Source organism: Symphalangus syndactylus, chromosome 5 (assembly GCF_028878055.3).
Source record: "Symphalangus syndactylus isolate Jambi chromosome 5, NHGRI_mSymSyn1-v2.1_pri, whole genome shotgun sequence".
Lineage (NCBI taxonomy): Eukaryota > Metazoa > Chordata > Mammalia > Primates > Hylobatidae > Symphalangus > Symphalangus syndactylus.
In genome coordinates, this window is record NC_072427.2 from 54,302,113 (window position 1) to 54,314,799 (window position 12,687).

The 12,687-nt window shown below is 45.0% G+C and overlaps 1 pseudogene; it reads right to left on the reverse strand.

Moving 5' to 3' along the window:
- Positions 1-8,282: 8,282 nt before the first annotated feature.
- On the reverse strand, positions 8,283-11,532 carry LOC129481574 (disks large homolog 3-like; annotated as a pseudogene).
- Positions 11,533-12,687: the final 1,155 nt, after the last annotated feature.

Below are 12,687 nucleotides of genomic sequence, written 5' to 3' on the forward strand. Positions count from 1 at the left end.
TATTTTCTCACAGTTCTGGCAAGTAGAAGTTCAAGATCAAGGTGCAGGCAGGGTTGGTTTCTTCTGAGGTCTGTCTCCTTGGCTTGTAGATGGCTGGCTGTCTTCTCCCTCTGACTGTGTGTGTCTGTGTGCTAATTTCCTCTTCTTATAGGGATACCAGTCATATCAGATTAGAGTCCACCCTAATGACCTCATTAATTAATTTACAATTACCTCTTTAAAGACCTATCTTCAAATACAGTCACTTTCTGAGGTACCATGGGTTAGGACTCCAACAGAGGAATTTTGAAGGGACACAATCATCCCATCACAGTGAATCACGAGAAAGATTTACACAACTCAAGATCAGTTTGTACTAATAGCTAAGAGTAATAGCAAATGATATGAAAAAGAAGGGAGCTGGAAAAATATATACATTGGGCATGGTGGCTCATGCCTATAATCCCAGCACTTTGGGAGGCCAAGGTGGGAGGATTGCTTGAGGCCAGGAGTTCAAGACTAGCCTGGCCAACAGAGCGAGACCCCAGTCTCTCTTTAACATACATACATATACATCGGGGGGTCCAGAGAAGCCCAGCACAGGCTTCCAATGTTCTTCTTCACCTGAGAGGAAGCCACACAGGGTGTGCTCTTTCCCTCTCGAGCAGCAAGCCACAGAGCATGGACAGAATGTCTCTGCCCAGGGAAGACTGTTTGGAGTTTCATGTTCTGAGAGGCTCAGATAGGGGCTGGTCACACACATACAACCTGCTAGTAACTGGCCATGGCACCCGAAAATCAGGACCCCGAGCATGGATCTGGGTTCACATACCTCATCGATCTTTGCACAAAGCAATCTGACAAGCTGGTATGGTATGTTCCATTGCTCCAGGTGTACATAACAAAATCACCAGTCAGTAGCAAAAAGAACACTCTGAGGGCCACATTCCCAGGGGATAGCTAAAGGTGAGTTACGGTTCCCTTGGAGACATGAAAGAAAGAAAATAACAGAGCTGCTTTGTTACCTCTTCGCTCAGAACCGCCAGCTGGGAGGTTTCCCTGTTCCTGACTCCCATCACTCACAAACGAGAGTTGAGGTACAGGTTTTAGGGATAGGGAAGTGAGCAGGTGAGGGACCTAGGGATTGGGCACCATTTGGCCTACAAATTACACACACACAGGAATCATGTTTTTATTGAAATGATCATCTTTACCATGAAAAAATATGAAAAACAGATATCTCTGGTTTTCTGGGCTTTTTTCCTAATTATGTCAACCTTCCCAGCTCTTGGAAAAGAATGAAAAGTCCTTTACATGATACACAGAGCCCCATCTGATCTCCCCACTCCGGGACCTCCCTGCCCTCATCTCCCATGGCCCTCTTGCTTCATGTCTCTGCTCCAACCACGCTGGCAACCCTGAGGTTCCTCACACACACCAGGCCCCCACCCACTTCAGGGCCTTGGCTGTTGCTGTTCTGTGTGCCTGGAGTGTTCTTAGAAATCCTCTTCACTGTCCCCTCATCTCCTGCATGTTTCTCCTCAAAGGTCACCTCATCAGAGGCCTCCTGGCCACTAAAACAGCAGCCCCTGCCATTCTCCACGCCCTTTCCTCAATCCTCAAACCTGACAATATATCGTTAACCTGAATATATCATTATTTTTTACCTGTTCCTCCTCCAACTCCCAAGGAGAATGCCTGCACCATGGGGGTAGGGACAGTTTCTGGTTCACAGCGAGGTCCCAAGGCCTAGCACCATGCCTGGCTGAGTGAGTGTCTATGGAAGGAATGAATGGATGAATTCGATCCAGACAGACATTAGGTGGAAGAAGGAAAAGATTTAGGACACAATAAGATTCCTTATTTTTAGCTCCAGACTACAGAGGAAATAACTAAACTGTTAACTTTTCTCTTAGGCTTCACATATGCAAATATTATATTTAACGTAAAATTTCTTTTAGAAAGGTGATTCTTGCTCCCCTTTAAGGGGCTAACCCTATCTAACAGTTTTTTTCTTTTTTCTCATCACAAGTAACATATTTCTAAAAGAAAATTAAACAATGCAGAAAGGAGTGAAGTCGAAAGTGCAAGTCCTTTGGACTGGAGGTTAGGGAGAGAGGAAAAGCTGGGGCTCACACATTTTGAAGGGGACAGTCACACTGGTGGCATCATGGCAGCTGTGTCCATAGGGCTCGCCAAAATGTCTCCCTGGATAAAATGGCCACATCAAGCTGTCTTCTCACTTTGCTGTTTATGTCCTTTGCCTGTTTTTCTATGAAAATGTCCTCGAATGTGTATTTTTTTATTTTAAAAGTTTTTGTTATAAAAGTCTTTTGTCTGTCCAACGTTACTAATTCTTTTCTCCAATTTGTTGCTTGACTTCTAACTTTGTGGTGCTTTCCACCATTCAGAAATGATTTTTAATTTTATTTATTTACTTTTGAGGTGGAGTTTGGCTCTTGCTGCCCAGGCTGGAGTGCAGTGGCACAGTCCTGGCTCGCTATAACCTCTGCCTCCTGGATTTGGGTGGTTCTCCTGCCTCAGCCTACCAAGTGGCTGGGATTGCAGGCGTGAGCCACCCTGCCCAGCGCATTTTGTATTATTATTATTATTGTTATTTGATACAGACGGTGTTTCTCCATGTTGGTCAGGCTGATCTCAAACTCCCGACCTGAGGTGATCCCCCCACCTTGGCCTCCCGGGGTGCTAGGATTGCAGGCCTGAGGCAGCACACAAGGCCCAGTTTATTAATCAGAAAGGAATAGATTGGCCTGGCGTGGTGGCTCACGCTTGTGATCCCAGGACTTTGGAAGGCTGAGCATGGGGGATCGCTTGAGCCTAAGAGTTCCAGACCGGCCTGGGCAACATGGGGAAACCCCAGTCTCTTCTCTTTTTTTTTTTTTGAAGCAGAGTTCGCTCTTGTTGCCCAGGCTGCAGTGCAGTGTCACGGTCTGGACTCACCGCGGCCTCCGCCTCCCAGGTTTGGGTGGTTCTCCTGCCTCAGCCTCCCTAGTAGCTGGGATTGCAAGCGTAAGCCACCATGCCCTGCTAATTTTTTTGGGGGGGGCGGATAGAGATGGGATTTCTTCATGTTGGTTGGGCTGGCCATGAGCTCCCGACCTCGGGTGATCAGCCTGCCTCGGCCTCCCGGGGTGCTGGGATTGCAGGCGTGAGCCACCGCGCCCAGCCCAATTTATTAATCAGAAAGAAACAGTTTGGCCTGGCGAGTGGTGGCTCACGCTTGTGATCCCAGGACCTTGGATGGCCAAGCGCAGCGGATAGCTTCAGCCTAGGAGTTCCAGACCGGCCTGGGCAACATGGTGAAACCCAATCTCTCTCTCTTTTTTTTTCTTTGGAGACTGAGTTTCGGTCTTATTGCCCCAGGATGGAGTGCAGTGGCGCGGTCTGGGCTCGCCCCGGCCTCCACCTCCCGGGTTTGGGTGTTTCTCCTGCCATAGCCTCCCGAGTAGCTGGGATTACAGGCATGAGCCACCATGCCCGGCTAATTTTGGATATTTTTTAGTAGAGAGGGGGCTTCTCCATGCTGATCGGACTGGTCCCGAGCTCCCGACCTCGGGTGATCTGCCTGCCTCAGCCTCCCAAAGTGCTGGGATTGCAGGGTGAGCCACCACGCCCGCCTGAAACCCTGTCTCTACGGAAAATCAAAACAAAAACCGTAAAGTTGAGCTAGGCATGGTGGGCCATGCGGGTAGTCTCAGTTACTCTGACAGCTGATGTAGGAGGATTGCTTGAGCCCGGGGTGGAGGTGGCAGTGAGGTATGATGGCGCTGCTGCACTCCAGACTGGGCGACAGTGCGGGACTCTGTCTCAGGAGAAGGGAAAGGGAAAAAAAGAAAAAGAAACTAAACAAAATTACTAAATCAAGGAACAACTTGGCAGTATACTATTGAGAGAAATAGAGACAAAGGATAGCAGGCACCAATGTTCACTTAGTGGCAACTGCAGGTGTTCCCTGGACAGCAGGCTGCTACTTTTCCAAAAGAAATCTATTATTGACTACCAATTTAAAAAAAATCGTAGGTTTCTTACAATATACAAAGAGCTAAACTTTATACAGCCAGGACCATATTCTAGCACTGCTCTAAGCCTTTCCTGCTCTGAAATAGCTACTATTCTTACAGCCATTGTGGAGAAAACAGATGCCAAAGCTTGTTGTGGAAAGACCAGGAAACTGACTATGAAATTGACTTGTTGTAAGTTTCAGACTGAAAGGTTCTTCCTGCTCTGCTTCCTACATTGCTACATTTTAGTTAGCATACCTCTTAAAATACTGGTCCTTTCTATATTTGGAGGGACTCCTCTTGCAATTTGAAGTTTTTTTCTTGCACTAAGAATTTGGTCATAAGATCCTCCGCATTTTATGTCAGTTTAAGTACCTCTTTAGACATTGTTCAGTTAGGAATGTAAATAGCAGCTAACATTGTGTGTAACAGCCGCTTACAACCATTTTTGTTTCATAATACAAATATAAATGAATATGTTATTGCAAATGCAGGCTGAGAGGGGAGGGAAAATATGCAGAGAGAAAAGCCCCATCTCTGCTTGGAGTTCAGCACTGGGTCTCTTTTCCCTTCCACCTTCCTTGTCAAGGCTGCCACAGTGACAGAAGCACATAGAGCTGCCTTTTAGTGACACCTGCTGGGACAGAACTGGCAGAAGGGATTGCAGATTTGCATGTTTCCTGGCTGCCTCTGCTAGCCTGAGTCGGCAGCCCACTCTAATTCATGCTGAGCTTGGACAGCTCAGGTTTGAAAAATTCCCCCTTCCCTTGGAGCAACCACAGCGCTTTGCCATGTGGCCCAGGCTGGTCTTAAACTCCTGAGCTCAAGTGATCCCCCACCCTGGCCTCCCAAAAGTGCTGGGACTACAGGTACGAGCCACTGTGCCTGGCCTACAGCAAACTTTTTAAGGAATGCGTGTAAGCTAGATGGCTCACAAGGCTGCTAGTTCATACCTCACATGGAGCAGATAAGCAATTAAGAGTTTTGGCTTAAGCAGGAGAAAAGTTTTAAGCTAAAACTCTTAATTGCTTATCTGCTCCATGTGAGGTATGAACTAGCAACCTTGTGAGCCATCTAGTCTCCTGCTCCCAGAAAACAAAAGATGTTTTGGTCATCGTTCTTGGTCAATAAAGCACTTATTACACAAAGAAGGTAATAGGACATATCTGAGAACAATCTGTTGAGATGTAGCTGAGATTACAATCTGAAAAACTCAACAGAATTCCAAAAGAAAGCCATATTATTATAGCATGGTACAATGTAATATAAAGTGTACCATGTGTCTGAAATTTAATGTCTCTGAAGTAGATAGGAATTTTCGTAGCTCCACCAACCCATTCTACCGCATAATCATTAAGATTTCAATTAAACAAATTACTAAAACTTAAACAAGGAAAATGGGACCAACAGAAAACTATGCTAGGTTAATTTGTAGAGAAATGATAACTGCATAGTTTGTTTTAAAGAGACAGACCTTATTTTAAGGATTTTTACACTGAAGAATTCAAAAAGGGGAAAATTTTGGGGAACTTATTGATTTGCATTTAAAACGAACTGCTGACAAAGATTGACCGGTAATAATCTGAACAAGTTGGAAAATACAGTCAACACTACTGAAACTCTACTAAAGTAATTCCAGGACATAGGTTTATTCGGCAGAACAAAACTTCTCAGATGCTGTCTTTGATGTGAAAATTGACTGCTTCTTACTTTTCTAAACACATGGTGGTAAAATTAACAATATTCAATCACCTCTGTTCTTTCCTGCATATATAAAAATTAAAATACCAATTAAAAAACTAATATATCTTCTTCTTATGGATACGATTTCAATGTTTCACTCAATAGTGGTGTGGTTTAAGAGACTTTTTTCATTTACAAGTTAAACAACAATCCACCCAAAGGGAACTGATAGTCTGTAGGCTCATAGTGCAAATAAACACTTTAGAAACGCAGCAACTGACATTTCTAAAGTACAAAACAGATAAAATTCTCAGAAGATACATGCAAAAAGCTCTACTAAGCAGATGGCCACAGAACTAGAACATTGATAATTTTACTGACGATGTCAATAGGACTCCAGATGTTTCCAAATTCAACTCGAACTCTGATCTTGGGCTTTGTATTTTGCTTTTCCAGTTTCACCAATGACACAAACATGCTATAAAATGAAAATCCAGAAATTCACATTAACAAAGTATATTCTGAAATGAAAGGCAAGAACAAGATTTTACATATAAGAGTACTGTTATGTTACCAGGATTCTTACTAAACAAACAGAGATAGTACTACTGTATTTTAGACCAGTAACTTTTGGGGAATGTATCTTTTGTTTTTTTTTTCATTGCAACTATCGTTTATTAAAAAATATACGTCTCCTTGGAAGGAACACTGGTAAACCAACTAGTGTCATGCTTACTTTGAATCTTTGTTTCTCTTCCCTGGGAGGGGGAGGGCTGAGCATGGTTGAGACTCGGCCACTTAGTTAACATCAGCGAATCAACCTCCCTGCTCACCCCTCCTCATCAGAGTCACAGTCGGCTGTCACTTTAACCCTCTTTGCCTTCAAGCCAGCGTACTGCCCAGGGAAAGCCGCTGCCCTTTCCTTTTCCTCATCCTGGGTCCCATGCTTTATACAATTAGCCTCATTCTGCTGGTTGGACAACTGTTAACAGAGTTCCCGGATTTGGCTGGTAGTGCTTAAGGCATCCTCAACATTGCCTCGCTGGCACCAGTCCTAACCCAGCGGGCTAGGAAACAAATGCCTCAACCCTGGGCCAAGCACTTCTCTGTTCTCCCCTGCGTCGTCCCTCCAGTATGGAGGCGAGGGAGGCACGTTGGCTTCAAAGGAGCCCAGTGGGGTGGGGGAGGACCTGAACCACACCTGCTGCCTGCACTTGTGGTGGTGAAGGTTCCCTTGACCACAGTCACTGCCATCAGACTCTGGGAAAAAGCAACAAGTTTTCACAGCTCACCAGTAAGCGAATCTTAGCTCTACAGCTCAAATGTACAGCATAAAGTGTACTTTCCTCTTGAAGAAACCATCAGCTACCAGCTGTTGGGGAGGGGCTGGAGCAGAGTATATGAAGCAGCTGAAAAAAAAAAAAAAAAAAAACAAATCAAACTCATGACATGGCTGGCCAAGCAAGCCAAGTGCTCTCCCGCCATCCCAGCACAGAATTGGAAGGCAATGACTCCCTGTCCGTGTTGGTGGAACCCAAGAAGGAACCTCAGCAGAGCCCTGTGTGTCCTCCTCTCAGCCCAGTGCCTGCTCTCCCTTCTGCTGACAGGACAACCAGGCCTGTGTCACCTACTCCATCACAAGGCCTGGCTCCTTCAGGATATCATAAGCCTTTAGAACTTTGGCAAATTGGATTCTATGCATTCACTTAAATAGTAAAAGTAAAATTTGTAATAATGAAAAGGCTGACACAGTAGCACAACATGGTTTTGGTTTAACAGCAGCTTAAAAAGGAAGAAAAAGGACACATCAGGTGGCATAAAACAATAGGCAATTCCATGTGGAGCATCATTAGCCATTCTCTCTGTCCACACACAGGACTCTGGCTGCACCTCAGGGGCAGGAGCTGCTTTCAGGACAAGTCTCTAACCCTCTCACCCCAGGCCAAAGCCCTTTCTCTCAAGCCTCGGGCTGACCCCTCCTAGCTCTCAAGAGAATGACCAAATGCGAGTGCCCTTAGTGCAGCACTTGCTACCATTTTCAATCCCCTCCCAACCAGCTGGGATAGAAGATGCCATCTGATTGGAATATGAAATTTAAAGCATTTCTCTAATAGCATAGTACCATTGATGAAGTCTCCATAGATTTTCTAGTCCAAATTCGTGTGAATATATATATATTATATGAGAGTGTATAATATATATATAATAATTTCTACATATTTTATATAATTTACATATATATCTATATATAAATAAGATACTTTCTGTTGCCATTACGTTGCACTGTTCAGAGCTGCAAGACAGCAATACAGATAGGGAGAAATGCCCAGGAGCCTCTCATCATGTGGTGCATTTAGCTGACTTCACAAGCCGTGCAGCTGTCCAGAATCTGTCTTTCCATCAGTCCTCCTCTTTTCTCTTCACTTCTGCTTAGTTTTTATGAAAGCAATGGCTCTGATGGATTTTGCACCTGTGCTAGCACTTGGGAAAGGTCCATGCAGGAATGGGCACAGTCACATGATGAATGAGATGGCATCATCCCAAAAAATAAATAGAAACAAACAAAAAATTAAAAAAAAAAGAACAGGACTAGAAAACTCAATTTTTTTTGACATATCTAAGAAAGGGGACAAGAACAGTAGCATTTGTTCTCCCCACGGGGACAGGAATGAAGAGGGAGGAGGGAAGAGGGAGTTGATTTCTTCTGTTCACAAGAGAATGGTTGGAGGGGATTCTTCAGAGTTTTTCAGGGGAAGGGACCCAAATGTAGTGCCCAGACTGGTCCTCAATGATTTGTTTGATTTTGTTATAAATCTCTCCCAGTGAGTCACCCTGTACAATGGCTGTACTCTCCAAATTCCTGCTCCTGTTTCATGGCTTTGTCATAGATCTTATTTGCTTGTTCATATATGTCTGCCTTCGGTTCATTTCCATAAGGGCTTCAATGGACTTGGGCTTGATGAAAATGGCAATGGGGTAAAGTTGTGCTTGCCGCAGTCTCTTGATAGCATTGCTGGAAACATCTAAGATGCAGTGCTTGCCCCTCTCTGCAACTGCCCGCACGGACTGGATGCTGATCCCAAAGAGGTTATCATTAAATTGGCCCGCCTCAATGAACTTGTTGTCCTGAATATCTTTCTCCATTTGTTCTCGGGACACCACAAAGTGGTAGTCTTGTCCATCCACCTCCTTATCACGTCGAGGCTGGGTAGTATGTGGCACACAGGATCCAAATTTCTGTGGAAATTCGGAGATCAGGTCATCATTGACTCGGTCCTTCACTGGGCCCAGGATGATCACAGGCCTTGCATAGTGAATTTCTTGCCATGTCACTGGCTCATAAGACAAAATAGCATCCTCTTGTGCTTTGGAACTGCTTTCACTGTCACTGGTGTTGGATGTCACTCCCTGTTCCTGTATGCTGCTCTCCTGGGCCATGTTTTCTTTGCTCCTGTAAAATGGAAACTTTCGAGAGAGGCGGAAACTCTTTTTACGTTTCGTTTTGATCGACCTGTTAGACTCAATCATCCCCGTCCTGGCATGGAACTTCACAGTTTCCAATTGAGCTCTTTCTTTCTTTTCCACCATCTTCTTACTGGGGATCACACCGATCTGCTCACTTTCTCCGTGTGGGGTCACCAGCCTTGCCTGGCAAGGCCAAGAAAGATGACATGGAATCCATGAAACAATGGATCTACTCTAGGAGGGCAGATGCAAAATCCTCAAGATGGCACCTGCACAGCCAACCGAAAGAACAACCTGCCAAGACGGGCGCAGAGGAGCCAAAGGCTTCAGAAGAGAAGGAGCTCTCACAGAGGGAGCCACAGCGGCATTTTTTAAGTTAAAAATTACTACTATGAGGAAGACCCGCAAAACAAAAAGCAGCGCCAAGAAAAGAAATAGCCTATCCTAAATATTCTAGAAAACTTGGCTTTATTCTACAAAGTCCTAATGATAATTAGAGATTACTTATATGACTAAAGATGATATATGAGGAATGGGAAGTGGGTGGCATAAGAGCTAAATTCTCGTGTATTATAGTAAAAAGTAAATAACCGATGCCTAAATAGGTAAATCCAGGAAGAAGTTAGGGGTGGTGGTGAGCTAGTGGAGATTTCTGTTGCTTGCAGGAGATAACATTTGGGCGAGTCCTTAAGAAGCATAGACAGATGTAAGGAGATGGCATTTCTAGGTAAAGGTAATTGAATAAGCAAAGACAAAAAAAGAAAGAAGCAAGAACATTTGTGGACACCAGGAATATTAACAACAAAAAGGTGGTGGTAGGGAGAAGGGCAATTGTTTTCCTGTCATAGTAAATATCAGCAGCTCCAAAGAATGAAAGGTTATTTTTAGTACCTAAAACAGAACAAAACAATTCAACAGGAACAAAAAAACCTAACTTCTAAATAAGTTGAATAACAAAAAAAAAAATCATCCTAGTTTGACTTTTGCTTGAGACAATTTATTTTATCTCTTGAACACCAGAGAATTTTTACTTTACCTGTAAATAATATCTTATTATTATTATTATTGAGACAGAGTTTCACTCTTGTCACGCAGGCTGGAGTGCAATGGTGTGATCTCAGCTTACTGCAGCCTCCATCTCCCAGCTTCAAGCAATTCTCCTGCCTCAGCCTCCCGAGTAGCTGGGATTACAGGCGCCTGCCACCACGCCTGGCTAATTTTTGTATATTTAGTGGAGACAGGGTTTCTCCATGTTGGTCAGGTTGGTCTCAAACTCCCGACCTCAGGTGATCCACCCTCCTGAGCCTCCCAAAGTGCTGGGATTACAGGCGTGAGTCACCGCTCCCAGCCTAATTATTTTTATTTGTCTACTTGACTTTTTTTTCTTCTATCCCTACCTGCAACTCTTTCCTGGAGTAGGAAACTATAGGAATTCATGAGTCCATCCCAATATGGACTCCAAGATGCTCCAGGCTGTCTCTCTTACTCATCATGATTCTATATTACACACCCAGCACAAAGTGGACAGCCAAACAAAGAAAATCTTAGAGTAAAAATGGCCTGCAACAAAACTATGGAAACAGTGAAAAGATCAGTCATTGCCAGGGGTTGAAGGGAGGGACGAATGAATAGGCAGAGCATAGAGGATTTGGGGGCAGTGAAACTACTCTCTATGATACAATAATTATAGACACATGCTATTATACTTTTAACGAAATCCATAAAATGTCCAACACACCAAGAGTGAACCCTAATGTTAACCATGGACTTTGGGCAATCAATATAGGTTCATTGATTGTAGCAAATGGACCACTCTGGTGTCCATGTTGGTAGTGGGGAAGGCTGTGAACGTGTAGGGGCAGGAGCTATATCGGAACTGTCTGTACTTTCTGCTCAACTTTGCTGTGAACCTAAAACTGCTCTAAAAATGATCTCTTTAAAAGAGAGAGGAGGCCGGGTGCGGTGGCTCACACCTGTAATCCCAGTACTTTGGGAGGCCGAGGCGGGAGGATCACGAGGTCAGGAGTTCAAGACCAGTCTGACCATCATGGTGAAACCCCATCTCTACTAAAAATACAAAAATTAGCCAGGTGTGGTGGTGCACATCTGTAATCCCAGCTACTCAGGAGGCTGAGGCAGGAGAATTGCTTGAACCCAGGAGGCAAAGGCTGCAGTGAGCACTAAGCCAAGAGCGTGTCATTGCACTCCAGCCTGGGCTACAGAGGAAGACTTGGTCTCAAAAAGGAAATGGCCTAAGAGACTACAAAATACCACAAGATGGCACTCTTTCTCTCAGAAGCTTCAATGAGGGCTGCATTTCCAGAAATTGCTGCTGCCGAAGAGTGTAGCAGGGATTGTGACTGCCCCTGGCCCCGTTATTCATGAAGCTCAAAGAGCTTCACAATGTTGTCCCAGCCCAGCCCCAGGTTTGTACTTTCCATAGGTGTTATTAAAGATAGGTATCATTATGATTCAGGTGTGATGAGGCCAACAGATCAGGAGATGACTGCCGCTGGAAAGAGAGCTTTTACTGTTCCCAAGAGGAAGGGGCACCAGATAGGCCAGGAGATGATAGAGCAGGAGGAAAAGGAGGGCAAGAGCGGTCAGGAGATAGAGCAGGAGGAAAAGGAGGGCAAGAGCGGTCAGGAGATAGAGCAGGAGGAAAAGGAGGGCAAGAGCGTTTCTTGTGTTTTCCATGGGAAGGGACAGGTGAGGCAGAGTAAGCAGACCTAGCACTGACTGGTTTGAATAATTTCTGGGCCATGATTGACTGAGGCATAGGGCTGTCCGTAGTATTCTGGTAGCTGGCCCTGGGGTGACTAGGGCAGGTAGATCCTGGCCCAGAGTATAGGGGTCTGAGAAAGGAGAGGGCTGGGGTGTGAGCACTGGATTGCTCAGGGCCTGAGAGCTTCCAGGCAGGTGTAAACATGAAGGCTGGCTTGGAGGAATCGTATTATATCTGCACAATCCGCAGTGAGGCATTGTCTGTGGCAGCAGCCTCCCTGAGCTGGCAATAATCCCTTTTTCTAATCTGGTTTAATTAAGTGGACACCAGACGTGGATCAGAAGACAGAGGTCATTTATGAGATGGCATTATTTAACCAGGTGATCACTTAGAAGCTTTTGAGTTTCTAAAACAAAAAAAGAGACTGTGCTACTAAGAACTGGCATGCAATAGACAGTTTAATAAAACTGAAATGCTGGCCAGGCAAGATGGCTCACACCTGTAATCCCAGGACTTTGGGAGGTCAAGGTGGGTGGATCACCTGAGGTCAGGGGTTCGAGACCAGCCTGGCCAACATAGTGAAACCCCGTCTCTACTCATAATACAAAAATTAGCTGGCTGTGGCGGCATGCACCTGTAATCCCAGCTACTCGGGAGGCTGAGGCAGGAGAATCACTTGAACGCAGGAGGCAGAGTTTGCAGTGAGCCGAGATCGTCCCACTGCACTCCAGCCTGGGCAATAGAGCGAAACTCTGTCTCAAAAAACAAACTAACAACACACACACACACACACACACACACACACACACACAC